At 43.8% G+C, this 27326-nt stretch overlaps 3 pseudogenes; 1 reads left to right on the top strand and 2 right to left on the bottom strand.

Moving 5' to 3' along the window:
- On the top strand, window positions 1-27326 carry LOC136501800 (uncharacterized; annotated as a pseudogene).
- LOC136501862 (fasciclin-like arabinogalactan protein 1) lies at window positions 15043-17473 on the bottom strand (annotated as a pseudogene).
- Window positions 17548-25992, bottom strand: LOC136501854 (suppressor protein SRP40-like; annotated as a pseudogene).

Below are 27326 nucleotides of genomic sequence, written 5' to 3'. Positions count from 1 at the left end.
ATGCTTCTCTAGCTGATCCCCACCGCCACCCTTGTCGCTCGACGGAGCTTCGGCGAGTCTCCCCTCTCATTGCCACTAATGTCGCTATGTGCTCCTCCCAATCCATGTGGACTCAATCCCAATCCCCCTCTCGGCCTCCACCCCCTCACAGCTGGCCAAGCCAGATGCTTGCACCAGCGATGAGCTCCACTATGCCCTCAGTCAACGACATCGGGTGGCGAATGTGGCAGAACCACCTAATCTAATGCCTCCTAGGAGTACTTGTCTTCCATTAGATACTAAGTACTCAAGGGAGGACACTAAATTACGCAATTCCATCGAGCACACCCCATGGGAGAACCCAAAAATCCACATTTTTCAACAGGATCATAACTGGGAGAATAAAGCTTACAACATTTTAGCCATTTCTTACATCACTTTTCTTGCAACATCAGAGTATAATTTTTTATGTTTATAACAATGGAATTATAATCATGTTATCAGAGTTTCAACAAAAATAAAATCATTTAATGACAAGTTAAACATTAACATGATGATCCGTTATATACATCATAACAGGTTATCAGCTTTCCATTGTAAAACATTTTGGGTGGAAGTTTCAAATAAACTCTATGTCCGCAATGTTAAGGAAATCCTCGCTGAGCCCACCAGGAGGTTTCCACACACAAGTGTCAGCTCCACATGTTCCTATCACCTACAACAGGGTAGAACAAACCCTGAGTACTCAATTGTACTCCACAAGACTTACCCATCTGGAGGAAAGAAAAGACTCCAAGGATATGCAAGGCTATTTGGCTTGTGGGTTTATTGCATCTGCAGGAAGCATTACTAAGCGTGCATCCTTATATTCAATTTCATTAGCAGTCATCATTAGTTCATTAACTAACCATTCTATGTAAGCACCTATGCTACTTTCAAGCAGATGGTAAGCAATCAGAACCATTTTACCATCTTTCATATTCCAGTTCTTACTACTGGTGCTAGACTGTAGACAAGTCATACCGGATTACCCAGTGATTTGCGAATCAATGTGCCTAGCTGGGTACCCCAAAACACATGCCCCGCTTGTATCCTAGGCACAAGCAGGACCAATCCATCAATCTCCTATCTAGGGGTCTAGGTCCCCATCGAAAGTTGGACTCCAAGCCCCCACTCCTAAGTCCTTCCCTCAGTGTGGCGCTCAGACCTCCACCATCCCTGCCTCCAATCAGTTGGTCCAGAAAGAGCTGGAACACATGACAAGAGAGCAACAAGCCTTCCTTGCTCCCATAAACAAGTATGTGCTTAGGATAATAAGTCTATGATCCTGACAAGAATCCAATGCAACGGTCGATCCTTAACCGACACAGGCGAAACAAGTGCAATCTAAGCCTCGCTCGAATGCCAAACCAAGTCCAGATCCAAAGTACCATTCCGCCCAGTCTCCTATATCATTCATATATATTCCATGTGATAGTAATATAATAACAACAGCCTCACGAGTGACATGCAATCACTTGACTTCTACCAGGATCCTATAGCATAGCAATCTACACGATCCTGACATACTAGTAGGACTCATAGGATAAGGATATATCTATGCAAGTGGTTTTCATTCAACTTCTTAAAACTTAATGCGCAAGCATAAAATAAAGTGCAGAATAATAGGAGTTATGCACCGGGGCTTGCCTGGGTAAAATATAACCATGTTAGCTTTTCATCATGGTGGCACGAACATCAAGTCACCATCTGCTTCTGCTGCTCTAGACGACTCCGCGATCCAACATCGCTCCTATCATGAAATACGTGGACGCAACGCAGGGACGTAAATAATCCATGGCAATCACAACTATAAAATACGATTACATCTCACAAGCTAACGAGTTAGCTCTAATGACTAACATACTAAGTCACGTATCCACATTGTCAAGTGAGGCCTCGTTTCCAGAAAATGTTTTCATTCTACAAACCCCCAATTATTTTGGCATTTGATTGATTAAATGCATATTTTCTTAGTAGGGCTCATTTAGTTACCTTAACAACTAATCCCTATTGAGCTATAAAAATTATAGTGAGCACCTAATAATGTTAGGAATCTATTGTAAAAATTTTAGAGCCAACACTACTACCCATTCATCACAACAATTCCTACAAGTCTATGCTTTAACAATATTAAGCATCTTGAATTAATTAGATTACTCTTGAAAATTCTATGAAACTATGTGAATAAAATGCACTAGAAGATAGATCATGATTTTAGGAACCTAACAAAATAAGTTTCATAATTTTTGGTTAGCTACACAAATTGGTATTGAATTTACAATGTTTGGCTTAGAAACTAAATTAGCAAATACTTGGAAAAAGAAAAAGGCCAACCTTAACCCATCTGGATTGTTGGCCCAGCAGTGGGGGCGCTGGCACATGCGTGCCGTGGTGGCCCAAGGCGAGGGAAAGCCCACGCACGTGGCACTTTGCAAAAGAGGACTCGGTTTTTAGGATAATCAGGCTAGAGCAACAGAGCACTATTACTGTAGACTCATGTTTTGTATTAAAGTCCCTGGAATATGTTGCCTTCGCAATGGGGCACTTAAAGGCTTTATATGTAAAATGTTTCATTGATGGGAAAGCCGATGAGCAAAATGTTGGTGGATGGAGGTGCTTCTATTAATCTTATGCCTTATACAACTTTTTGCAAGCTTGGCAAGGGTCCATGAGATTTGATTGAGACCAACATGATGCTTAAGGATTTTGGGGGTAGTGCATCCTAGACCAGGGGGACAACAAATGTCGAATTGACAATTGAAAGTAAGACTTTGCTCACCACATTCTTCATCATTGATGGGAAAGGTTCATACAGATTACTCCTTGGTCATGATTGGATTCATGCAAATTGTTGTGTACCATCGACTATGCATCAATGCTTGATTCAGTGGCATAGAGATGATGTTGAGTTAGTTCATGCTGATGACTCCATGAGTATAGAAACAAGCTGATCCAATGTATTGGGAACTAGAAGACTTCGAGTGTTTTTCTGGCAAGCTATGGGAAGGAGGCTTCATTAAGATCAATGATGAAAGCCAATAGCCGATCTAAGCAATCGGCTCTGAGAGTTTGTTTTAATGGATAATCTAATAGATTGTACAGATGGTAAACTAGGACATGGCTTTACGTCGGCTGATGAATTAGAGGAAATAGATATTGGCTTTGGAGATAGCCCTAAACCAACATATGTAAGTGCTAAGTTGGATCCTGAGTATAAGCAAGAGTTGATAGATTTATTAAAGAAATTTAAAGATTGTTTTGCTTGAGAATATTATGAGATGCATGGTCTAGATCAATCAATTGTTGAACATCGGTTACCAATCAGACCTGGATATCGGTCGTTTAAATAAGCTCTGAGGAGATTTAGCCCAAATGTTCTTGATGATGTCAAAAAGGAGATTGAAGGATTACTAGGAGCAAAATTTTTCCGACCGTGCCTGATATGTAGAGTGAATATCGAGTGTTGTTCCTGTGTATAAGAAAAATGGGAAGTTAAGGGTTTGCATTGATTTCAGAGATCTATACAAGGCTACACCCATGGATGGTTATCTGATGCCGATAGCCAATATGTTGATAAATGCAGTAGCCAGGCACAAGGTTGTGCCCTAGCGCAATCGGCTTATTTGAATGGGTTGTAATGATCTTTGGTCTAAAGAGTTCTGATGCAACCTATCAAGAAGCAATCAATGGAAAATGTCTAAAGGAATATTATCCTAGCATTTGGATTAATACTTCACAGTCGATTTGTTCAGTCATTGGCTCGAATAGCCGGTACCTAGAAGGGGATCGCCTTTAGCTCAAAAATTACCCCAAAAGCGGGAAAAGCCGATACGATATGTACCGCATGTAGAGCAAAAAACCAACATAGACACTATTATGGTATACACAAGACATTGCAGAAAGTACACTGAGATATGATCATAGAAAAATAGAAGACTTTATTCATTGATTAGTTTGCCCTCAGTACAAACTAGTCAAAGACATTGCTTATCACATCCTGAGTGGATGTAATGTCCACGATGGCCTCTGCTACATCGACAAAGTCCTCGATCAACTCCTCATGCTCCTTGGGGCCATCGCGCATTGGGAATCTAGTCTCCATGATATGGAGCTCGTACCCGATCTGAACCTGCACCGCAGCCAACTGCCACCGATGCGCCACGATGGATGCCATAGAGGATGATCTCTTAGACATGGGTCGGGACATCATGGAGGTGGGCATTGATGAAGGGGCCCCAAGCATTGATGGTCACCGTAGCCACATTCGCCTGCCAGCTGGAGGATCTCCAACTGCACCGTCAGGGCTGGCGATCACAGAAACAAAGAAGATATCAAGACAAAAATAGTAGAAATTAGAAGATGAGTTTTCTTGTAGTTCATCTTACCCACCACCATGGCGTTAGACTCGGCCAGCCACGCCCGAGCAGCGTTGGCCTCTTCCTCAGTAGTGAGGAGGGCGGCTTGAGAAGCCCCAAGGCAGATCTCAAGCTAACCGTTCTCCTGAGTTACCTCAGAATAACAGTCCTGGGTTGCCTTCCACTCCTAGAGGAAACCCTGGGCGTCATCACCATTATAATAATAGGATGAGTCCGACAACGAGTCTGGCGCGGAGGTAGCATCAGATGCAACATTGGAGGGCTCAGCTGGCCCTAGGAGGAAGTGGACAAAGGCTATCATTCAGGACAAAACTATAAACAAGTTAGAGAGATCCATTGCCATGAGCCGAGGATGTTGATCTTAGCTCATACGACGGAGATGCTGGCTCACTAGCAGGTTCTCCTCTAGGGACCTCTTCCGCCACAGTGCTTGCCCTAATTGTCCTCGCCAGCCATGGGGTTTGGTTAGATCTATTGAGAGGAGGAAGAAATCGCTATAGGGTTTGTGAAGGCGGAAGAAGGACAAAAAACAGAGGCAGTTGCAAGTATAGATGTGTTGGAGGCCAGAGCCCTCGGCTGGTATTTATAGATATAGAGATGGGATGGTAGATATCTCGAGATGTGCGAAGAGTAACTGCAATTAATAGAAGGCAAAGCGCTGCCTCACTAATGCCATAGAGAATGTGGTGTTGATAACTGAGGACAGAAGATTGAGGAGTTTTCTTAATGAACGCCGTGTTTTTAGACTTAATTGGATTAAGGTTAGAGGTCTGGAATCGGCTATTTTCAAATTGGCTCTTTAGCCGAGACAAGAAATACAATAGATCAGTAGAAAATATGGTTCTCATTAGTTTCACATGAGATATATGTATTACAAGTAGTGACATCACAAATTCAAAGCATCTCGGATTGCCTTCAAAGCTTTCAGCTGAATAGCATCAACCTCTGCAATCTATTGCTTGTCTCCTTTGGCTGAACCAGGAATGTTCTCAAGGCTGCTGTAGATGGCTTTGCCTTCTTTGACCTTGGTCAGCATCTCTTGTTTCTTCTGTTTGATGGCGTTGGGGATCTGAACCAAGTTTGACTCATGGCAATTGATGGCGGCCTTCACACTTTCTAGTTCTCTCTCAAGTTTAGCATGCCTAGCTCTCAACTGATTCAACTCTAGTTTGATTCTGGAAGAGGAATTCTTTAGATTATCAATCAATTGCGCTAGCTCCCTAGCTTCTTGTTTATTAGAATACTTCTTGGCCATCAAAGCTTCATGGTCAGATAGATTCCTCTGAGCTTTTCTCGCCTTCAGGGCTTGATCTTCGATGATGGATAAAGGAGTCAGAGCTTCGATGAGATCCGGGGACAAATTATCCCTAATAGCTAAGAAGATTCTTCGCATTGAATCTGCATCTTGGACCAAATCGGCTATATCTTTCTCGAGCATTGGCAATATGTCCCTTAGCCGATTTATGGTCTCTTCTGATAAAGTCTCTTAGAGAGAGGTGGTAGATGAACTGATCTCACCTTCATCTATGTACTCTTCAAAATTGAAGGAGTAGCTCAGAGCTAGAGAACTAAGTGCCTACATACGAGCAAAGGAAATCTTGTTAAAAGGATCAAATCAGTTGATGATGAGATAAACGGTGAAGTAGATATGGTACCTTTTTTGGGATAGTTTCTATCTAAGAAGAAGGAATGACTGATGATGCACCAATGGTATCTGGTTGAATTAGGCTCTAAACTTTCAACATTGGTATCTGCAAATATCAAGGAAGATTTCCCAATTCATATTTGTTGTAAAAGGATAAAATAGATATATGATCTTCTTACCATCAATTGTTTGCTGGACTAGAGATTTGACAGTCTAGATGACAATGCCAATAGGATCATGTTCAATGGGTAGACTATTAGACTCCTGCTCTTGCTGTGAGTGTTTCCTCAGAGAGTATCTGGCATAATAAATAGTCATAGAAAGGGTGAAAATTGAATAAAAATTAAGAGTTTAGAGGAAGATACCTTGGCAACATCTGGAAGTGAAGTGAGAGGATTCTCATCTTCTGCTATCCTAGAAGCATCGGCTGATGAAGACTTGGTTGGTGTTGATTTAAACACCTAGGACAATAGTTCAGCACCAGAGCAGATTGGGATGCAATGGTTGATAACTGTGAGGAGAGAATCAGAATTAGAAATTGAATATGATTTTGGGAAGAGGATGAATTATTTTGCTTGAGAGCAGATGATGATCTCGTTCTACGAAGCCTTTTCCTAGTAATGGCTTTCTGGGTTGTCCCCTCGGCTACCTTGCATTTTGAAAATTGGTATGTTACAATTGTAGAATCAGTCTAGGTTTTCATTAGCTTCTTCAGTGGAGGTGTAGTTGATCCCAGTCTCGAGCATTGGACATGGCGGATAATACTCTATGGCATTCCCTTCTCTGTCCACAATTGGGGGATTGAATTCAGCATCCTACAATGGAGTTCTGTTAGATAAGTTGACAGAGGGACTTTAGTAGATGATCTTTATGAAAGAAAAGGAGTTAGCTAGTTACCTCACTATCAGAAGCAAAATCTTCATCTAGAGCTATGCAGGCTAGGATGAACTGGCCTGCAGAAGAGGTGGGAGTGTCATTCTTGCCACTAGAGATCATATAAATGGAAAGTAAAAGAGGCTCTAGTCCATTCATGCAGAAAGAGGGAAGGAAGATCTGATCCTAACTAAAAAACTCTAGAAGCTTCCATTGCCTCATAGATGCAATCTCTCGGTTTTAGTACATCTTTAAAAAATAGCCCGGGGGGTAGTTGACCAAGATTAAACTGACAAGCTACGAAAGAAGGGTTGTAAAACTCATAAGTTGGAAGGTTGCCTAGAAGGAAAGAACCTATAAACATTTTGTCGCGGCCATGATGAAATTCGGCTGGAAGAACGCAATGGTTCGATGAAGGAATTGAAGATTGAAGTTGTCGTTTTGTCTGAGCAGCCTGATTTAAATCAAAATTTGAATGGGAAGACCAACTCATTGTTCTCATCCTCATCATAGGGTAGCCAAGTCAGAATATCTATATCAAACCCTCTATAAAACTTCTTGAAGAGATGGCCAACATCGATGGCAACTGTTATGGCCGATGCAGCTTAACCATAGTTCATGCACTGATGGGTTCTTCCTTCTTCACCTCTATATTCCTCATCAAAGTTGGAGGAGGGAAAGCTCAACTTCTAGAGATTTGACTTTACAATCTTATGCATATATAGATTTAACCACATTTGTATTAACCACCAAGGGCCGCTGATGGTGTACACTACTTTATTCTTCAGTAGCTGAGCGACCACCTGATGCATCAAATGGTAAGCTGATCCCAATAGATACTTTCCAAGAGGAATCTCAACGCCTACTGCTAGATGCTCTGCCATGAGTTTATGATTGTAAGTCGGACCACAAGATGACCCATAGAAGATAAATCTTTCTAGCCACATGTTCAGAAAAGCCACATGTTCTCTTTCGCTAATAGTCGATTCATTCCCGATGTGGTTCTGGATGTAGCTTGTCCCATCCTATGTAGTCTGATATTTTGGTCAGTTTCTTTGACCTAGCACCTAAGAGTTAATATGGCTACATTGGTCCTGTTATTCTAAGGCCAGTCAACATACAAACATCGACCAAGGTAATAGTCATTGGGCTGTGACCAAAGACGAAAGCATTCAAGGTGTTGGACTAGAAGTAAGAAGCGACAATTAGGAGTGAATCATTTCTCTCCAATCCAAACTGTGAAAGGGTCAGGCATTGGCTTAAATCATAAACTTCCCTGTCTCTGCCCTTTTCGTCTAACACTCTACAGAACCAGTCTCTCCATCCCTTAGGCATTTTGGGTCAATTCCTAAAGGGATTTTTGATGTTCCAAGAAGATAGATCTACCAAGGACTGCCTAAAAGGAATTTGATTGGTTTCTTAGTTAATAAAATTCAAAGGACTAGCATCTATCATGGGTCCAAGGTAATAAGCATTTGGAACAACAGATGAAGGGATCAAAATTTCATTTTCCATCCCCTAGAAAGCCAGATGAGATAACCTTAAGGAAGAGAAAAATACTGAGTAGCGGCTGATAGTTGAAGGGCGGAAATTTGGAGACGTATCTTAGGGATGTAGTCACTAGTCGCCACTTTTAGTTAGAATAGATCTGAATCCGAAAAAAGGTTGCAGAGGAATGACTTAACGAATAGCTCGAGTAGAGGAAAAAACTGCTAGGGTTGGAGCTCTAGTGGTGGCGGCTTTGGTTGTTGAGGCTCGCTCGAAGAAGAAGGGGAAAGCGAATGGGCCGAGTGAATCGGAAATGATACTGTTGGGGTATTATATAAAATTCAGACCGAGAATATTCAGGAGTCACGCATATATTTCGGAATAAACGGTTGCGATATGGTGAACAGGTAAATAGAAATTTTGGAATAAAATTATTTTTATCCCAAAATTAGGGGGCATGTGTTTACACCAAAATTTGGGAATAAGAACGCCAGAACTCGAAGCTTCCAAGATTGTGTCATTTAGGAATCGATTGTATAAGGATCGATATGAGCTGATTCAAGCGCGATACTGGGATCGGCTTTCTTCGGATGACATCAGAAGATAATGTCAATGAGCTACGGTTGGCGTCGGGAAAAATATGTCGGACTCTAAAAAAAGGAAAGATTAGGGTCCAAGTTATCTTAAGTTGGGAATATTTTCTTTTATTCCAAAGATTGTAATGAGTCAAATTTTAGTAGGATTAAGGCTTAGGTTCCGGGTATAAATATTGGACCCCGACTATTGTAAAAGACCCAATCAATCAATACCAATTATTTTTTTCCTGGCTTCACGCCAACCCTTAGGAGTAGGAGTACTGTAGATCCCGGCGGATTCTTCAACAAGCAGGGCTGCATTGACCCGATCGACCTCTGGCTTGTCTGTAAGTACCGTCATGGCTTATATTTTTATTTATAAGGCTGCATTGGTCTGGCCGACCTCTTATGAGCTCTAGTATAAGTTAGTTATCGATCCTTATCTAGTTCAAGTATGGCTACATCGGTTAAGTTTGACCTCCACTGCTCGAATTAGATTAAGGTCAAGTTATCGGCTCTACCTAAGGGTGGCATCCTTCGGGTAGATTCATTAAGTTATTGATTTTGCTGATGTTCTTGTTGTCATTAGTTTCAGCAATATCAACCTGTCCGATCGAGATCGATCTAGATCGGCCTCACATCCTTTTAGTCCATCATTTATTTTGTCACATTGCGATGATTCTTACTTTAGACAACGGATTATGTTTTATCGGCCGTTCTACTTCTATCTTAATCGTGCATAGTACGTGGCTAAGTCACGTCTAATCTTGAGAAGGTTTACTAGCTAATTGAATCTGGTGTACAGCTTGCTATTATGGCTGTAATGATCTGGTCGATCCCCACTGTTAGCACTTTAAATCGGAGTATGATAGTTGGTAGATTTGCTTTCGACCAGGCGTGACCTTGGTTGTTTGCTATGCCTGCATCGGCTAAATAGCCAATTGCTAGTACTCTAACGCTTATAATGTGTCTTCATGATTCTGTTAAATGCGAATAGATCTGTTTATTTTAAAGGTTTGATCTGTTATCTTTATCATGGCTGCCATCGATCTGGTCGACCCCCACTGTTAAGGATAACATGTTAGATTTGATGAGTTTATAGATCTGTGCATATTAAATAGTCGATTGTTCACATGTTGTAATCCATTTTCTACCAGAATCGGCTATTTTAGCCGATTCGCCTGTGTTTTCACTGATATGGCACGCTTTCATGAACCTGTTGAAGTACGGTCGGTTCTATGGATTTTCTGGTTCTAGACTATCATCATCGTCATAGCTGCATCGATCCGGTCGAACCTCACTGTTGACAGTAATAGATTAGATCTAAACGGTTCGTAGATCTATCTATATCAAACAGTCGATTGTTTGCGTGACATATCCCTTTTCACCGGATTCATTGGCTCTACACCATGTATTGATCAAATCTAATTTATCCAGTGATGTACCTTTGACGCATACATGTTAATAGCTTAAGGGAAATAATCATTAAAACTTGGCGCATTGTATTCGTTACTATAAAAATCAATCATGACCCACGAGCGTTACGGTCCTCAACAGTCGATTTCTTTCTCATATCGGCTATATTAGTCTTTCTCCTTCTGACTGCTCCCGAAGCGGCACACTTATAACTATCTAGGCAAAACCAGCATGTTCCATCCTAAATTACTGATAAACTTTCTCTCCTTATCAATTGCAGGTCAAATTGAGTGGCACGCCCTTGGAAATTTGCGGGATCGACTGGTCCTGCGTTGAAGCCAAACAGATCTCCAGATCGTTCTGGCTTGCTGCATGTCCACCCGGCGCGGCTACCACGTTTTCGTGCCAACACATCCACTAGCACGTATGCCTTAATTTTTAAAAGGTCTAAACCTTGTCGATTTCAACTAACAAGCATATCACGACATAGCCCATACTGCATATTAACCCATATGAGCGAAATACTTAAGCACACTTTAACTAGTTTGCTCAATATAATTTGTCAAAATAGTATTCTAACTATAATTTCAACTTCCTGCCGATTTATGACAAGTCCGAGTTTAATTTCAGATTTAATTTCTGAGCTATCAAATAAACTATTGAATAATTTCTACTCACCAAAATAAAAGTTGAATTTTTCCTCTACTAAACTTGCACTTCAATTTTTATTTAAGTACTAAATACAAGTTATGTTTTATTCTTGTTTATAGAAATTGTTTTTCGTGCCAAACAATTAAAACTACTTTTCCTATTTTCTTGTTAGGATTTTCATTAGCGCATTTAAGTAAACTAACTCACTGTATTAATAGATCTACCTCTCAGGTCATAATCTCAGTGTTTAACAAGCTCGTAACACCAGAGGTGTTACGTCGAATTGCGCTCTGTCCATACAGGCCGCCGCGCAATGTATGTGTGCTTCGCTTCGGTTTGGTTTAGGTCCTCTTTGGCAGCGCTGGTACGTGCTCCGGCTCTATCACTGTTCACACACTGTAGCATAGACGCAGGAGCCAGAAAAATGAGCTCCTCCGGCTCTGTAAACAGTGCTCTGTGAACAGTGACACAAAAAGTAGGAGAGAGAAAAACGACTTTACTGAACAGCCGGTGTCAGTGAAGCCGGAGCCGTAGGAGCCAAAACAAACGAGACCTTAGGCTCTGTTTAGATTCCAAAAATTTTCACCCTAAAATATCACATCGAATCTTGCGGCACATGCATGGAGTACTAAATGTAGACGAAAAACAAAACTAATTGTATAGTTGGGTGAGAAATCGCGAGACGAAACTTTCGAAACCTAATTAGTCCATAATTAGACACTAATTGTTAAATACAAACGAAAATACTACAGTAGTCAAAAACCAAAATTTTTTGCAACGCGCCCTTAGTTTCTTCGTCACAGCAAAAATAGTGTTTGATTTGATTTGGCGTTGCGTGCGTGCAGGCTCCCGTCAGGAATCACCCGCTGATGCTGCTGTCGGGAGTCGGGACGAACGCCGTCGGATTCGACCTCTCACCCGGGGTGAGCTTGGCCTTCCTCTTGTTATTAGCTTCGAATCAAATTAAACATGTCAAAACAAAAAGGATGACGGTTGTTACGAACCTGAAATGTGATCTGCATGTGTTGTTTAGCTAAATGCTTGGAATATGATTGCTAAGTGTTCATTTAGTTTTAGTTTGGAATTCTGAGGGGCCAGCTAGGGACTTCAGGACCTTTTTGTTTGTCAACTGGAGCAAAGAGAGCCATGATTTAAATTTCATTTCTTTGTGGTTCCTTAAGTTTTTCTTTATCCTAAATTTAGTCAGTAAATGCATTATTATAACTGGCTGGTGAGTCTGGTAATGTTTTCTAATTTTTCATCAGTTCATGATAAAAACCATCAAGCTGGAACTGGAAAATTTACCCCAGGGCCTATCATCACTCTTCTTTTGTTCCACCTGTCCCATAAAGGAGGGATAGATCCAGTGTCGGAGGCTCCCACATGAGTAAGGGTCTTGGGAAGGGATAAACCGAGACAAGCCTTTTTCCTCGTAAAAATCTGCGGAGAGGCTGCTTCGAACCCACGACCTGGTGACTCAGTAAGATAGCTCTCATCACTGCACCAGGCCTGCCCTTCATTTTTTCAATTGCCAAATTAATTATAAACTTACTACTTAACCCTTTGCATTCAACGCATGAGCGAAATTCTGTGTTTTTATTTGCTTGCATCACTGTTGCCATCTCGTGTCCTGCTTTTTTTTTTTTGGTTTGAGTCATTATCATTGATACTCATAAATAAGAGTTTGAGGAAATAATGTAGGGATAGGATTAAAGAAGCTAAAAATTGTTCTTTTCCCCGTTATTTCTGTACCTTGTTTAATTTATCAAGTGTGCACACAGCGGAAATATGTAGGCAGCAATGGCACTGTATTCTTCTAACAAGTTATTTAGACTAGTCTTGTCTAGCATATCTTTTATCTTGCTTTTTTAATTTTACCTTCAGGCTTCATTTGCCCGGCACATGTCTAGCCAAGGATTTGATATGTGGATAGTTGAAGTAAGAGGTGCTGGTCTTAGCATGCGTGACTATGATGATTATGCTGCATCTGGTTCAGTCACTTTTGAGGATGTCTCTGGTGGTATTCAGCCGCTTAATAAACAGAGTACATTCGAGGCTACTTCCCTTCAGAGTTTTGGTGGCTATGCTAGTGATTGTGATGACCTTGGAATAGTTGCTTTGGATGAACCGCCTTTACTTGCTGAGCTTTCTAATTTTTTTGATCGAATCTCAAAGCTCATGGAAGAGGCTGTAGTTAATGGAAATTTTCATGAGATCACAGAAAAAGTTTCTGTTCTGTCAGAAATGGTAGAGAGCTCTACCATTATTGGTCCAGTGAGAGAAGAAAGTCTACGTCTTCTGAAGAATTTTCAGGACCAGTTGGATTCATGGGAGCGTTTTGTAGCAGCACAGATGGATCAGACTTCTGAATAACTGGGACTTCGACCATTACCTAGAGGAGGATATACCTGCTGCGGTGGGTGGAAGTGCTCTTATCTAAATTGTTACCTGGCAAACTGCAGGCAGATTTCATTTCTATTAGTGTAATCATGATTCTTTTTAATGGAACATTGTCAAGTTTACCATCTATTTGTACAGGTGGAGTATATTAGACAACACAGCAAAGCAAAAGAGGGGAAGTTGCTTGCCATTGGACACTCAATGGGGGGAATTTTGTAATATGCAATGCTGTCAAGATCTGGTGAGGCACTGATAATGCTCTTTATCTGAGCTTTCATGCAGCATCCTGTCTCCTTCACATTTTATCCCTTTTGTTCTGAAGCACACATCAAATGTGTATTTCTAGGAGTATTTAATTAACTGAGCCAGCAAGCATTTTTTGTGTATATTAGTTAAGCTGTCCATTTGTTGAGAAATATCATACGCCCCGTTCGTTTGAACTTGTTTGGCTGATAAGCCATGGCTGAAAGTACTGTTGGCTGATTTGGTGTGAGAGAAAAATACTGTTCGTTGGCTGAAAAAGTACGGGGCGATAATTCTTTAGAGTTTATGCCTTTCTCTGTATCACCATATCTTATTTGATTTTCCCCAATCTTCAAGGTTTTGAAGGAGTTTCGTCAAATTTAGCAGCTATTGTCACTTTGGCTTCTTCTGTTGACTATACAGCATCCAATTCATCGCTGAAGCTGTTACTGCCTCTTGTGAGTAAACAAACTGGCAGCTTAGATGATTTCTCTGAGCATTGCTATTTAATTGATTCAATATTTTCTTATAATTGAAAATAGGCTAATGTGTTCACTATCAGGCTCATCCTGCACAAGCTCTTAATGTCCCTGCTGTTCCATTGGGTGTGTTGTTGGCAGCAGCATATCCGTGGGCATCTGGTCCACCATATCTTTTTTCCTGGCTTAATCCTCAAATGTCAGCTCAGGACATGATGCATCCGGAGTTGCTGTCTTAAGATTGTTTCCGACAACTTTTGTAAGTAGTCTTTCATAACGCACTGTCTTGTCTTCATGTAATAGGATTTCTCTTCTGCATTTGTGCATTTGTACAACCTCTGGATCCATATAATTAGTCGAGTAAATTGCACGGTCCGGTCCCTAAAGTATTGAGTGGATTTCATCAGAGTCCTCAAACTACGAAATCGCACGTTTGACTCCTTAATATATTTAAGTGATCTTATCAAGATCCAAAATAGACACAAGGAGGGTTAGAAGCTGGTATGGCCGTCCACGTGGACATGATTTAAGCACAAAACCCTGAGCCATGGCGTGCGCGGCCAGGATATTCTAGCCTAGTCACCGCCAGGCCAGGCCCATGTGTCAGCTCATCTTCCAACTCCAGCTGCCGCCGGCATGCGAGCTCACTAGGTGAGCGCGGGGGCCGTGGGCCGTGCTTTCCTATCTGGGGCAGGCGAGCGTGTGTGCCGCTGGTCGCGCCGCCGCCGCTGGCACACGGGGTCGAGCGTGCGAGCCACGGGCCTTGCCGTTGCGTCGGGGCAGGCAACCATGAGAGAGCGGTGGCGGCTCGGCCATGCGCCTGTCGCCTGCTGCCGCTACGTCGCGCCGCCACGCCACCTCCTCCTGCTGCTCTGTCATGCCGTCTTGCCCCTCACTGTGACCTCTCTCTCGCTCCAGCACCCCGAATCCACCGCCACCCCCACCGCCACTAGCGCAGGCGCCGGCGCGGGGGCGTCCGCCACGGGGTCGAACAACTCGACAAGCTCCAGCACCGCATCCACGGCGTAGATGGCGACGGGGTCCCTGTCGTACACAGTGGAGCGCACCCGGGTCGTGTCGTCGGACGCCGACGTCCGCAACGTGACCTGGTCGCCTGCATTCTACACCGTGAGGTTGTAGTTGCTGGTGGCGCCGTCGGTGGCCAGCGTGTTCATGGGCCCGTTGCTGGACTTGAGCCCCGCAGCGTGTAGTAGACGGGCACCACATGGAACAGCAGCAGCGACGCCTTGCCGTCCGCGCTGAGGTTCTAGTAGCTGGGCATGAACCCACGCACGGCGTCGTCTGTCGGGCAGAACGCCATCACGTCGCCGCCCACCGCCAACTAGAATGCGGAGAGCGCGTCGGGGGACTTGGACACCAGCGACACGAACGCCTTGCACCCGCCCTTGGACATCAGCGCCGTGATGTTGGGCACGCAGCCGGTGGAGCAGAGCAGGATCCGCTTCTTCTCCCGCATGATGCGGCGCCACAGCGCCCTCTGCCTCACGCGCGCAGACTGGCCGTGGGGCCCCCGCGAAGTAGTAGGGCGCCCCGGGACCGCTGACCTTGGAGGAGGAGGAGGATGACAAGGAGTGGAAGGCGACGTCGTCGTCGTAGTAGTCGTCGTCGTTGTCGAGGTCGAAGCCCGCGAGGACGAACCCCCTGCCGTGACATGGAGGGGGCGTAGGAGCAGGAGGCCTGGCGCTGGAACCGCGAGCTATAGCCGTCGCCGTCCATGGCGACGAAAAGCACGGCTGCGGCCCGCCTGTGAGACTACCACCATCCGTCCCACTGCCTTGGTTTCCTTCCCCGCTGCCTCCCCGCCAACGAGAACGCGGCAGATGACTTTGTCGTGGCCTCCTCTTCCTACTCCACCGCTCGCCGGAGATCATCGTCCGCCGGAGCTCCGTCCTGCCTCGACTCCGACGAGGACGCCGCCGGAGAGCACCCCTGCGTATCTACAGGGGAGGACGACTCCTCCTACCCCGCCCGATCCAAAATCCACGGTCCAGATCGCTTGTTGACCGACAGTAGCAGTGACTGGGTTAAATCATGTTCACGTGGACAACCACATCAGCTTTTAACCCCCTCATGTCTATTTTGGACCTAGATGAGATCACTTAAATACATTAGGGAGCTAAAAGTACAATTTCGTAGTTTGGGGACCCAGATAAAATCGGACCAATACTTTAAGGATCGGCCGTGCAATTTTCATGCGCTACTTCTAATAGTTATGATCCATTAAAGATATGAAGGCACGCCGAATCGGTGGCCTTCTAGGGTGTCCACGTAAGTTCTTTTTATTTTGTGCGTTAGATCAAAATTCCACGGCACAGATGAGGCGCGTCACAACCGGTCTTCATCCGTGCATTCTGCAGTAGATAGATGAAGCAACTGCACGTATTAAATGAAGTACCTTCTAGGGTGTCCACGTAAGTTCTTTTTATTTTGTGCGTTAGATCGAAATTCCATGGCACAGATGAGGCGTGTCACAACCGGTCTTCATCCGTGCATTCCGTAGTAGATAGATGAAGCAACTGCACGCAATAAATGAAGTACGACTTCCTCTGAATAGTAGGCGGCATGCAAATAGATGGTGGCACGTAGCAGAAAACGATGGATTTTCGACATGCATGACCGGTGCCTAGTTAGTACGGTAATCGACACACATGTAAGTACGCGTGCTGGGGCCTAGGAAAGCGCCGGTGGTCGGCACCGTCCATTCAATGAATTCTCGGCGTGCATTCAATGAACTGGGAGCATGCGCACTATTTGGCGGGCTTCACACTTCCTCTTTCTCTCTCTTGTGTAAATGGCAGGCGGCAGCAGCTGCTTGCTCCTCTACTCCTCCCTCACTCTCAGCATCGGCGCAGGAGCTCTGGCGCGGGCAGGCGGGTCCGGCGCAGCGGCCACCGACATAGGAGGACCCCAGCGTGGGCGAGGCCTCGCTCACGCTGCCGGCGTGCGTCCTCACCAAGGGTGGGCCCCACGCAGAGGTGGCACGGCGGTGCGCCGGCGCGGCATCCTGGCATCATGGCCTCAGCAGTGGTAGGCTCCCACGCGGAGGCAGAGGCGGTGTTGCTACTGCGGCGCGCGGCGAGTAGCTACCTACACGCCGTCATCACCGAGGCGATGCTGCTGTACCTACCTATGCCGTTCGATGGCCGAGTCGCGGTGCGCGACGACATGCTGTCGAGCGGCGCGGTGCTGCGAGCGGGCGGTACGCCAACTACTCGACGTACACAATGTGGCGGATGGAGAAGCTGTGGGGCGAGGACTGCTTGGAGTTCGTGCTGGAGCGGTGGCTCGGCGAGCACGGCATGAAGCGATCAGTATGGTTGCAAGTAAATCTTCGGAGTATGCCGTTTCCAATCCAAAGTTCATGGGTTTGCTACGGCATCTACCTCAACAGTGACCTTCCTATTCCTTCTAGATCTAGAGCTTCTCCTTCTATGTCTCTTGTTTGTTTCTCTTCTCTGCTCATTATTTGTGGATGTGCTGGGGTTTACATCTGTGGGGTCTACAACAGGTTCCACTGCTTGCGTTTTGTTTTGGTTGGCTTCGCTCAAGCTGTCTTCTGAGCTCGTGCCCTCAGGATTTCTTTCTTTCTCATTTTCCTTCTCCAGCAATTTAGTTTCTCTGCTGTTGTTGCTGGCCTCACCTTGAGGGTCCTCCACCTGTCTTGTTCCATCTGATTCTTCTTTGCTGGCTTCCTGATTGTCTATCAGTTTTTGGTTCCCCTGCTGAGGCTCAGATTTATCTGAATGGCTTCCCTCTGGAGCATCATTTGATTGCTCATTGGCATCACCTTTGTTCTCTTGAAGCTGGACATCTTCTATGTTGGTTGTTAACTTTAAGAACTGTTCTTGTGAGGAACTGTTATCTTGTTGGTTGCTCTCCCATGTAGTGGTGTTGTAGGAATTTTGTTTTTCTGCTACAGGTACAGAACCATTGGTGTTTTCAGATTTGTCAAGTACCACAAGGTCAGAAGTTGCATTAACGTTTTTTGCTTCCACTACAATGCCCTCATCTTGGTGGCTGCTATCTGATGGATTAGTGTTGCTTGAATTTTCTTCTGCTGGAGGAGACATGGAATCACTGGAGTTTTCAGATTTGTCAAGTACCACGGTTTCAAAAGTTGCATTTTCGGTGTTTGCTCCCACTACAATGCTCTCATCATTGTGGTTGCTCTCTGATATAGTAGTACTGTTGGAATTATCTTCTGCTGTAGCAGGAATGGAATCACTAGAATTTTTAGATTTGTCAAGCTCAGCCTCAACTTCTTTCTGCTGCAGGAGTTCCTTTATAGTTGTCTGATCTGGGTTTGAAGCAGTTGCATTCTCTTTCATTTGGTTGATATGGCTCTCTTTCTCCACAAGAGCTGCTTCCAATTCTTTCTGGGTGTGGGTAAGATATGTGGTGGTAGTTTCTGAATCCATGAGCTTGTTTTTCAATTCTGCCCTCTCAATACTCAGGACAGATGTTTTGGCTTCCAGTTCGTCAACTTTCCTCCTCATCTCTTTATTAATTTATTTTTCTTTCTGCCAAAAAGAAGACATTAATATTTGGTTGATGAGGTGTTCTTGAATAACAGGCTGGATAGATAGTTCATAGAAAACACTAACAGAAAAGGCAGATAGAATGCTCTAAAGTGCTACAGCTATTGCAGTTTACATCAACAATTGGACCATACGGCAGAATATTCTTAGTATTTACTTGCAGAATAAGAGGATGTTCAATTGAATATAGTGACTTAGTTGGCTACTTGCATTTTTAAAACTAAACTGTGATGTGATGCTTCTAGATAAATATATATCTACAAATAGTGTCAATATTGAAGTCCTCTCAGGGGTGATTTATATGGACTAACTTATGAAGGCATGATTCTAGGTTTGACACTATCTTCATGGTTTGGGTATGGAAAGATTTCGCATGTGCAACACTGTAGTTTTGTTGCATCCATCTTTCTTCCAAGGGCCTGTTTACAATGTGGGAATTTTTCTCCTGCTCTTCTGTAAATCGTCATGAAATTTGTGCTTACGTACACCCTAAATTGGCAATATGATGGTTTTGTCATGACAATACTGAATGCAAATAGAATCATACTTTGCATGACATTGTAAGTTTGACCATTGACTGATAGTACCATGGTTCTGGAAATAAAAAGAAATATAGGTTAGGGAAAACTAGTGTTTGTTTTACTGTTTCGCAAATGTGCAAAGTTGCAGTAACAATCTGATTTATCTTTTTCCCACTTAGCAAGCTTAGTAATTCTGCATTAATTTGATTCTTATTAGGTAGTTACATTCTTACCAAGTATTGTTGACTTTATTGTAAATGGAACAGAAACATTTGGCTGCATGTTTGCTCATGAGGTGTTCTGTCATGCTAACGCTGAATGCCTACCTTGGAGGATATTAAACTATTAGCTCAATCCTTTGATCAGCCTGCCATGGGTCTATCTGACACTTAATTCTTCACTGCCTGTGAAACATGATTTCATATATTCTTATTGAAATAGATATTGTTGGTGTTTGTTGCTAGATCCTTATTACAGGATGCTCTACACTAACAAATGTGTATAATCATCAATGTTGGTGTATGCATATGTATCTAAAAGAAAATCCATTTGAAAGTGTTTGCATGTCTAGCCTTGAAACACCTTACATATAGCACCTCAATTGGAGCAGCTCCTTCCTTGCTTAACTGAAAATAAACCTGCACGTGACCACCATGTATGGCCATTATGTTATTCTTAGGCTTTGTAGGCTCTCTGAAGTAGCGTTATGTTATTCCTACTCATCCTGATATCCTCTATACCTAACAATACTGAAGCAGTAAAAATGTTATGTTCTATAGTGATTGCCTTGAAATAATATGAAGCAATGGCTACTAAAACTAGACTCATCATATACTTTTTTATACAAAATGTAATGTCATTTTAGTACCTGGCATGGTGGAGCCTGCAAATATACATTTTTGTAAACAGACATTGTAGCATATGGTGCTCCCATGTTGCCAAAGTATAGCAAATCAACTACAAGATGAACCAGCTATGCTGTTCTCAAATGCCTCTGGAAAGATTGAGATGGATGTGCATATTTCTTGTTTACTTTCATTTGTACTTAGTATTCTATGGATGTAGTTTAGGGATTAAACATGAACTACTAACAATTTTCTCTTTACAGATAGACTGTATTGGAAGGGAAGATACGTGCAGACAAAGTACAGTAAACTCCGCTTGCACTGCTATGGCTTTTCAAAAGCATTTGTTTCCCGATTTTGGATGCAGTAACAGTTAATATCGTTATTTTTGTAGGCCAAACAGCAATATCCTATTATAATGGTACAAGATTCCACTATAACTAGCTAGCTATTACAGCATAGCACATGAACCATGAAATGACCATGCTTCTATTTGATGTGAAAAGTTTCTAGAGACCATGATCGTGATAAAAAGCCATAGCCATACTCCACCACACTTTCATGTTTGGTGACTTTGATCAAATTAACCTTGGACAAATTAAGATACATACTGATCTGACCAATGACTAATGGGACTACCGATTGCTGCTGTAGCAACATCCCGGTATTCTAACTTTCCTTTCCTACTTTGGTCCGTTTGCTTGACTCCCATTACCTGTCCTCATCTCCTTTTTATTTGTTTTGCAAGGTCCTTTGTTTTAATAATTTTCCCTTTGTCTTTATTTCTCTCATTGGCAGGTTCTCCCAGTTTTTCGCATTGGTGTTTGACATAGCACATATGACAAAGCTTCGGTAATTACTCTGATGCCTCCTATTTGTTTACTACGCTACAGCTACAGCCTAAATCATGAATTGGCTGCTTCTAGCCTTTCACTGTATGCTGTGGACACGTTTATCTTTCGGAGGTTGGTTTAGATTTAGCCTGTACTACAAAAGTAGTCAGTGACCCAAATAATGATCTTATTCAACTAACTTTATTTTATTTGTGGCCTTGTGCTTCTTTCAACTGACATATCATATATCATCTATGCGAATTCTACAAAAATTATAGTATAACATGGGTTATTTTTTTTACCTTAGCACATGCAATGAACTATGGGGTTTATGCAAGTTGACAACTTAATATCGACTAGGCTTCTCCAACTGCGTTTTGATCTAAGAAAAAAAACGAAACTTATTGCCCTTTGGTGGAGTTTAGGATGGCTATCATGCCAACCTGATGCCGCTTGCTGCTTTCTGTTGATCTGGCTCATTCAAGCCCAGCTACATCACCTTTTAATTAAGATTTGCAGACTTTGAAACAGGTTGTGAAGTTTTTTTTTCCTAAACAGACTCGGCCAGCGCCTATGTATTTTTGTTTCCAGTCTAATAATGTTGTTTCTCCTTCAACCTGATTCTGCACATCATTAGCTGATTACAGGTGCTGTTTCCCTCAGCTAAACTTTGTCATGTTTGTGATTGGTAGTTAGCACAAGCCTTGGTTCAGTGTTGTTAATTTACTCTTGTTTCTCTCTCTCTTTGTTGATTACCTAACTATGGGGTGCTTCTGGTGCTTAGATCGTCTATGCATTGTGATGGTCTATAAAGGCTCAGGCATACAGTCCTATGGGATATAATCTATGAAGGCTTAAACATGGTTGCCCTGTCAGGCTGCCATCTGCCCCTTCCTTTTGCTTAGAAATTATTGATACATTTATGACTGATGCGATATTCCTTTGCTTCAAGTTCTGTAGGCTGCCGGTAGATATGTAGTTGCTGGACCACCTGCTAGAAAAGAAGAGATCAGCATGTGCTGCCATTTCACCGATTGCTGCTGTAGCAACATCCCGGTATTCTAACTTTCCTTTCTTACTTTGGTCCGTTTGCTTGATTCCCATTACCTGTCCTCATCTCCTTTTTATTTGTTTTGCAAGGATGTACTGGTCCAGGTCCTTGTTTGGGGTCTTGCTTATACTATACCGCACCATGTAGCTGTGATATTGTCTAGGCAAGGGTTATACACCTCCCTATCCACTTTGCCATCTCATCCTCTTTGTTTGACCCCTTTAGTATTCTGTTATGGTTTTCCTGATTCAGTTCTGCTTTGAGTTCTGCAGCGGAAAAAAAGACTTATGAGACTTACTTTCTATAGTCTATGCCCAATTCCCTCGCAATTGTGGGACTTATACTCTGTGCTCTTACTAAACTCTATGCTCTTAGCTCCATTATCTGCCGCTGTTAGCATATAATTTTACAATTATTATAACCTGACTTTCTCTCATGAAACATGGCACTTAGGCTACAATTTCTGTTGTATGCAAAGATTGCTCTGTTTTGTGGAGACTAAACACCTGCAATGTTGCTACATTTCTAAGGCATGATTATATATACTCATTTCAAATGGATACATATTATGTTCAGAACATGGAAACATTGAGACTAAATACTTGCAATGCAATGCCGCTACATTTCTGAGACATGATTATATATACTCTCATTTCCTTCCATCTTCTGTAGGTTCTATGGACTCATCGGAATGAAACGGCCTGGACATAAACTGCAGCAGTAACTCACAACCATGCCGTGAGCTCAAGAGGCTCCATTTCATGGCCTCATCTATTGATGTATCTCCGCTTAGTACATCTTATACTTTAGGTTTACTATATTCTGCAGTTGTACCATACGACAGCTATTATGCATGTAATATATGAATAAGTACTTGTTCCCATAAAAATTATATATTGAAGTCTATATATTGACATTCAAAAGCTTTCCTGTTGCCTACCTACGCACCGCATTACTCAATGATGAAGCACTTGCCTCAGCACCAACTGTAATCGCCCAACCAGGCTGGTCATCTCTGCACAACGCAATATTTCAATATTATCTGTATCAAACATCTACCCATGTATATTTGAGTAATGGTATCCTATACCTATCTACTTCTACCTATATAGCCCTAGAAACAACCCAGCACTGATACTATGCTAGGTACGTAAAAACTTAACCGCAATGACAATTTCAAATGACCTCGCATCACAATATAGCTGGTATAGGAATTGCGCTGCTATTTATTTGGTGAATGTAAGAAATAGCTTAGTCATGCGTAGTCAAGTTGTGGACAGGCCCTATGCCCTCGAAATTTGAATAAATCCACAAAGCTTGAATATTTATTCAGCTCTTCTTATTTCAACAACTATTTTAGGGCCTCTCGTTGGGTAGCGGGCGCATTACAAGGATATACAATATGATTGATGCCACCATAGTGGAGTTAGGATAGCAAAGATGGTCATGGTGACCTCATCTTCATCTAAGCACATCTTGAGAGTGTCAGCTTCTTGCTTCTAACAATGTACTTCCGGCTCCTGCTTGATATTTTCTTCGATAGTCTCTAGCTTGCAGCATTTGTCTCAGGCTTCTTCTTAAAATATTGAGATAGGTTGGCATTTGAATAGGGGGCTTATGCGGGTGATTAGTGTTGAGTGTGGAGTGCCTTGTTGTGAAGGGGGAGCTGGGGGTGTTTTATAGGCGATTGACGGCGGGTTTAGAGGGTGGGTGCGCGTCATTATCGACGGCACTGAGCAGCATTAAGGGCCGAGGGAATCAAGTTTGTGGGGGAGAGGCATTAAATGCATCTAAGACACAGCTTGGTTTGTGTGCACGTTGCTCCTGAGGTGGTCGGTGGTTGGGGTTGGTCGCCAATAGGGAGAGAATGATGTGCCAAAAAGCTGAGACCAATTTCCCTATATGTTGGCAACAGTGAAAGAACATATAGGACGTGCATTCATGCATATCCTGTTTGTGCATTATAGTGCCGCATTGCTAGCAGATACGCCATCCATAGGTGTCACGCGTGTCGTATTGTGCATGACCTACTCGTTCCTGTTCCAGAGTTAGGTCTGCGCTGTGGCTTTGTCCTCCGCGCTCGCCCGTGGTTCACGCCTGTAGTGACCCATGTCTCCTCGTACCCCTTTTCTATGCTCTTGTCAGACCCTTGCCCTGCAGTCATACTACTCAGTAATGACAGCCGCACGTCACTCACCTCGAACGCGCGGAATTTGGTCGATTCATTCATAGTGATCCCGTGTAGGAACCCTAGTGAACCGCAGTCAGGACCACAGACCGCTCCGCCTTTATAAGCAGAGTCTGGCTTAGCCATTGGTACCAGCCACTCAGGCATACTTTAGCTCGCTTAGCATTTCCTTTGAGCACCACTGGCCTTTTGTAATGGTGGAGCGGTCATTGGTCCTAGCGCAATCCACTATTTAGTCTGGCGCAGAGACCAATAAAAGGAAAGCGTTAGGATTTTTACGCGCACGAAACGAGCAGTGTCCGAAGCCATTCCCTAAGGTATCCAGAAATTCACTAAGTAAGTTTGAAAGCACTGGACATCTTCACCTACGCAGGGTGGGTCGACAACAGGTGGACACATTTGATGCCTCCCCTTCATGTTACCATCAGATAAAAACAAGTCGGGCAGGTGGACACATTTAATGCCTCTCCTTCTTACCATCAGATAAAAATGATTCACCGACCATGTAGGACCATTTGTACTTACACATGCATCCATGCATCTAAGACACGCCTTGGGTTGTGTGCACGTTGCTCCCGAGATGGTCGATGGTTGGGGTTGGTCGCCATTACTACAACTGCCATAATTGCATCTGCATCCATGCTTGCAGAGGCGCTCGTTCCTTGTGGCTTTGTGCTTTGCGTCGCCTGCAGTTACGCCTACCATGACCCAAGTCTCCCTGCACTCATTTTTGGGTTCTTGTCGGAACTTTGGCTTGCAGCCGTATTAGTCATTAATGGCCTCAGACATCGCTCACCTCGGACGCATAGGACGTGCATTAATGCATATCCTGTTTGTGCGTTATTGTGCCGTATTGCTGGCAGATACGCCATCCATAGGTGTCACGCGTGTCGTAGTGTGCATGGCCTACTCGTTCTTGTTACAGAGTTAGGTCTGCGTTGTGGCTTTGTGCTCCGCGTTCGCCCGTGAGTCACATCAGTAGTGACCCACGTCTCCTCATACCCCTTTTCTACGCTCTTGTCGGACCCTTGCCCTGCAGTCGTACTACTCAGCAATGGCACCGCACGTCACTCGCCTCGAACGCGTGGAATTTGGTCGATTCGTTCATAGTGATCCCGCGCAGGAACCCTAGTGAACCGCGTCAGGACCACAGACCTGCTTCAGCCTTTATAAGTAGAGCCTAGCTTAGCCATTGGTACCACCACTCGGCGCACTTTAGCTCGCTTAGGTTTTCCCTTTGAGCAAGCTTTTTGCTCAGCCCTTCTTTGTAGCCACCGTCAGAAATGGTAGGAGCTTGGGTTAGTAGTTACTGCTTGAATGTTGAGGGTTTTCCTAGAATCCTGCATGCCACCCTGCAAAAGCTCGGAGTCAAAGATCGTCCCGAGTATGAGGGCCGTGAGTATGAGAAGCATGGCACCGATCGGTGTGAGGTTACCGTCTACATTGGGAAGAGTGAAGAGTTCCCCGACATCACCGAAGCCTGGAGTGTGACCGCAATCGGGTTTAGCTTCACCAACACCTACCAGGTTGTGGCCCGCAAAGCCTTGCGGTACCTTTGCCATCTCTATGAAGAGCCCATTGCCCGTACCCCCATGAGTTCTTTCCACCCTTTGATAGGAATCGGCGGGCATGGAGGGATCGCATGGAGGCTTTGCAAGGGCGGGATGTGCAAGAAGATAGTCCTACCGTGGTGCACTTGACCACGTACCTGTTTGCTCTGGATGAGCAGTATGACCGGCAAGCCTTGGAGCTGAGGGTGTGCCTCCGGCGCGCTGAAGAAGCTGAGATCTTCACTCGGATGCTCCAGGTGCAGCTCGCCGAAGCGCATGCCAGTGCTGCAGCTGCTGAGAGCTGGGAGACTGCCATGTCAGAAGCTCTGAAGGAGGCCGAAGATTGGCATGTTCATCAGCTGGGTGAGGCCTATCTGTTCACTAGGGCCAAGCGGAGGACGCTGGTTGGTGAAAGGCAGGATGCCCCGATCTTGGAGGGGATCCCTATCCACCCGCCTTGAAAGGAGAATCGGTGATGCAGAACCGCCAGCACCTCCACCTTCGGAAGTAGTTAGAAGCAGAACCTTTGATTACTCTCACTCAGCCATTGCCACGAGAAGATGCAGATCCATAGCTAGGGCGGTAGAAGAATCCGCCGAGCACACGAATAAAGATACGTGGTTTCAAGGTAGATTAATTGCCTTGGGATGCTGTACCCGTAGTAGTAGTGTTTTTCGTCGCTGTCCTACTGTATTGTACTCTTGCCGTTGTTGTCGTTCGTAGTTGTTGGATGCGTGTTGTAGTTTTTGCTATTTTCACCTATAATGTAATCATATCCAATATTGTGCTTTAAATCTAAGTGTGTTAGTTGCTTGAGCCTAACTCCATTAAATACTTCTTTCCACTAACATGTCATTGATTTGCTGGCCTAGAATAGGACACCATATCAATGACAGCCAACCTTCCGTATCAACACGATGAGAAAACATACTAGACATATGAACCATATTTCTCAAAATTTTTCCTATACCAAGCACATTACCCGCAGCGAAGTGCGGGCAGGAGTGGCTAGTATATGTTTATGGAAGCTGATATAATCGTACGGTTTGCAGGTACAGTGCCTGCAAAGGTTGTCCTGCAACTTGCAACCGCATTCAGCGAAGGTGGGCTGTGCAACCGAAATGGAACGTTCTCGTATAAGCATCATTTGCAAGAGTGTCAGACTCCTGTCCTTGCATTGGCTGGAGATAAAGACCTAATCTGCCCTCCCGAGGCTGTTTATGGTAGGTAGTGCATGGCTTTTGTCTTCTGCTAGCTTAATTACTTTGTTATGTAGATTGCTAATTTCAGTTTGGTCTGAATTCCCATTTGTTAGAATCTGTGAAACTCATTCCGAAGCACAAGGTGAACTATAGGGTGTTCGGAAAGCCACAAGGCCCACATTATGCACATTATGACTTGGTTTTAGGTCGACTGGTATGTACTCCGTCTGATGACTCCTAGCATGAGGAGTCCAAATTGAATTTTGGCATGTTTTATGGGACCTATCTTTGCACATCACTGAAACGATTTCTGTTTTGCACAGTACTGATATCATTTCTGTTTTACGCAGGCGACCGATGATGTGTATCCATGTATCATAGAGTTCCTCTCTCGCCATGATGGTTGTTGA

The sequence above is a fragment of the Miscanthus floridulus genome, chromosome 13 (genome assembly GCF_019320115.1).
Source record: "Miscanthus floridulus cultivar M001 chromosome 13, ASM1932011v1, whole genome shotgun sequence".
NCBI lineage: Eukaryota > Viridiplantae > Streptophyta > Magnoliopsida > Poales > Poaceae > Miscanthus > Miscanthus floridulus.
Note: the sequence above shows the minus strand (reverse complement) of the source record. Positions and strands in the feature narration are given on the sequence as shown.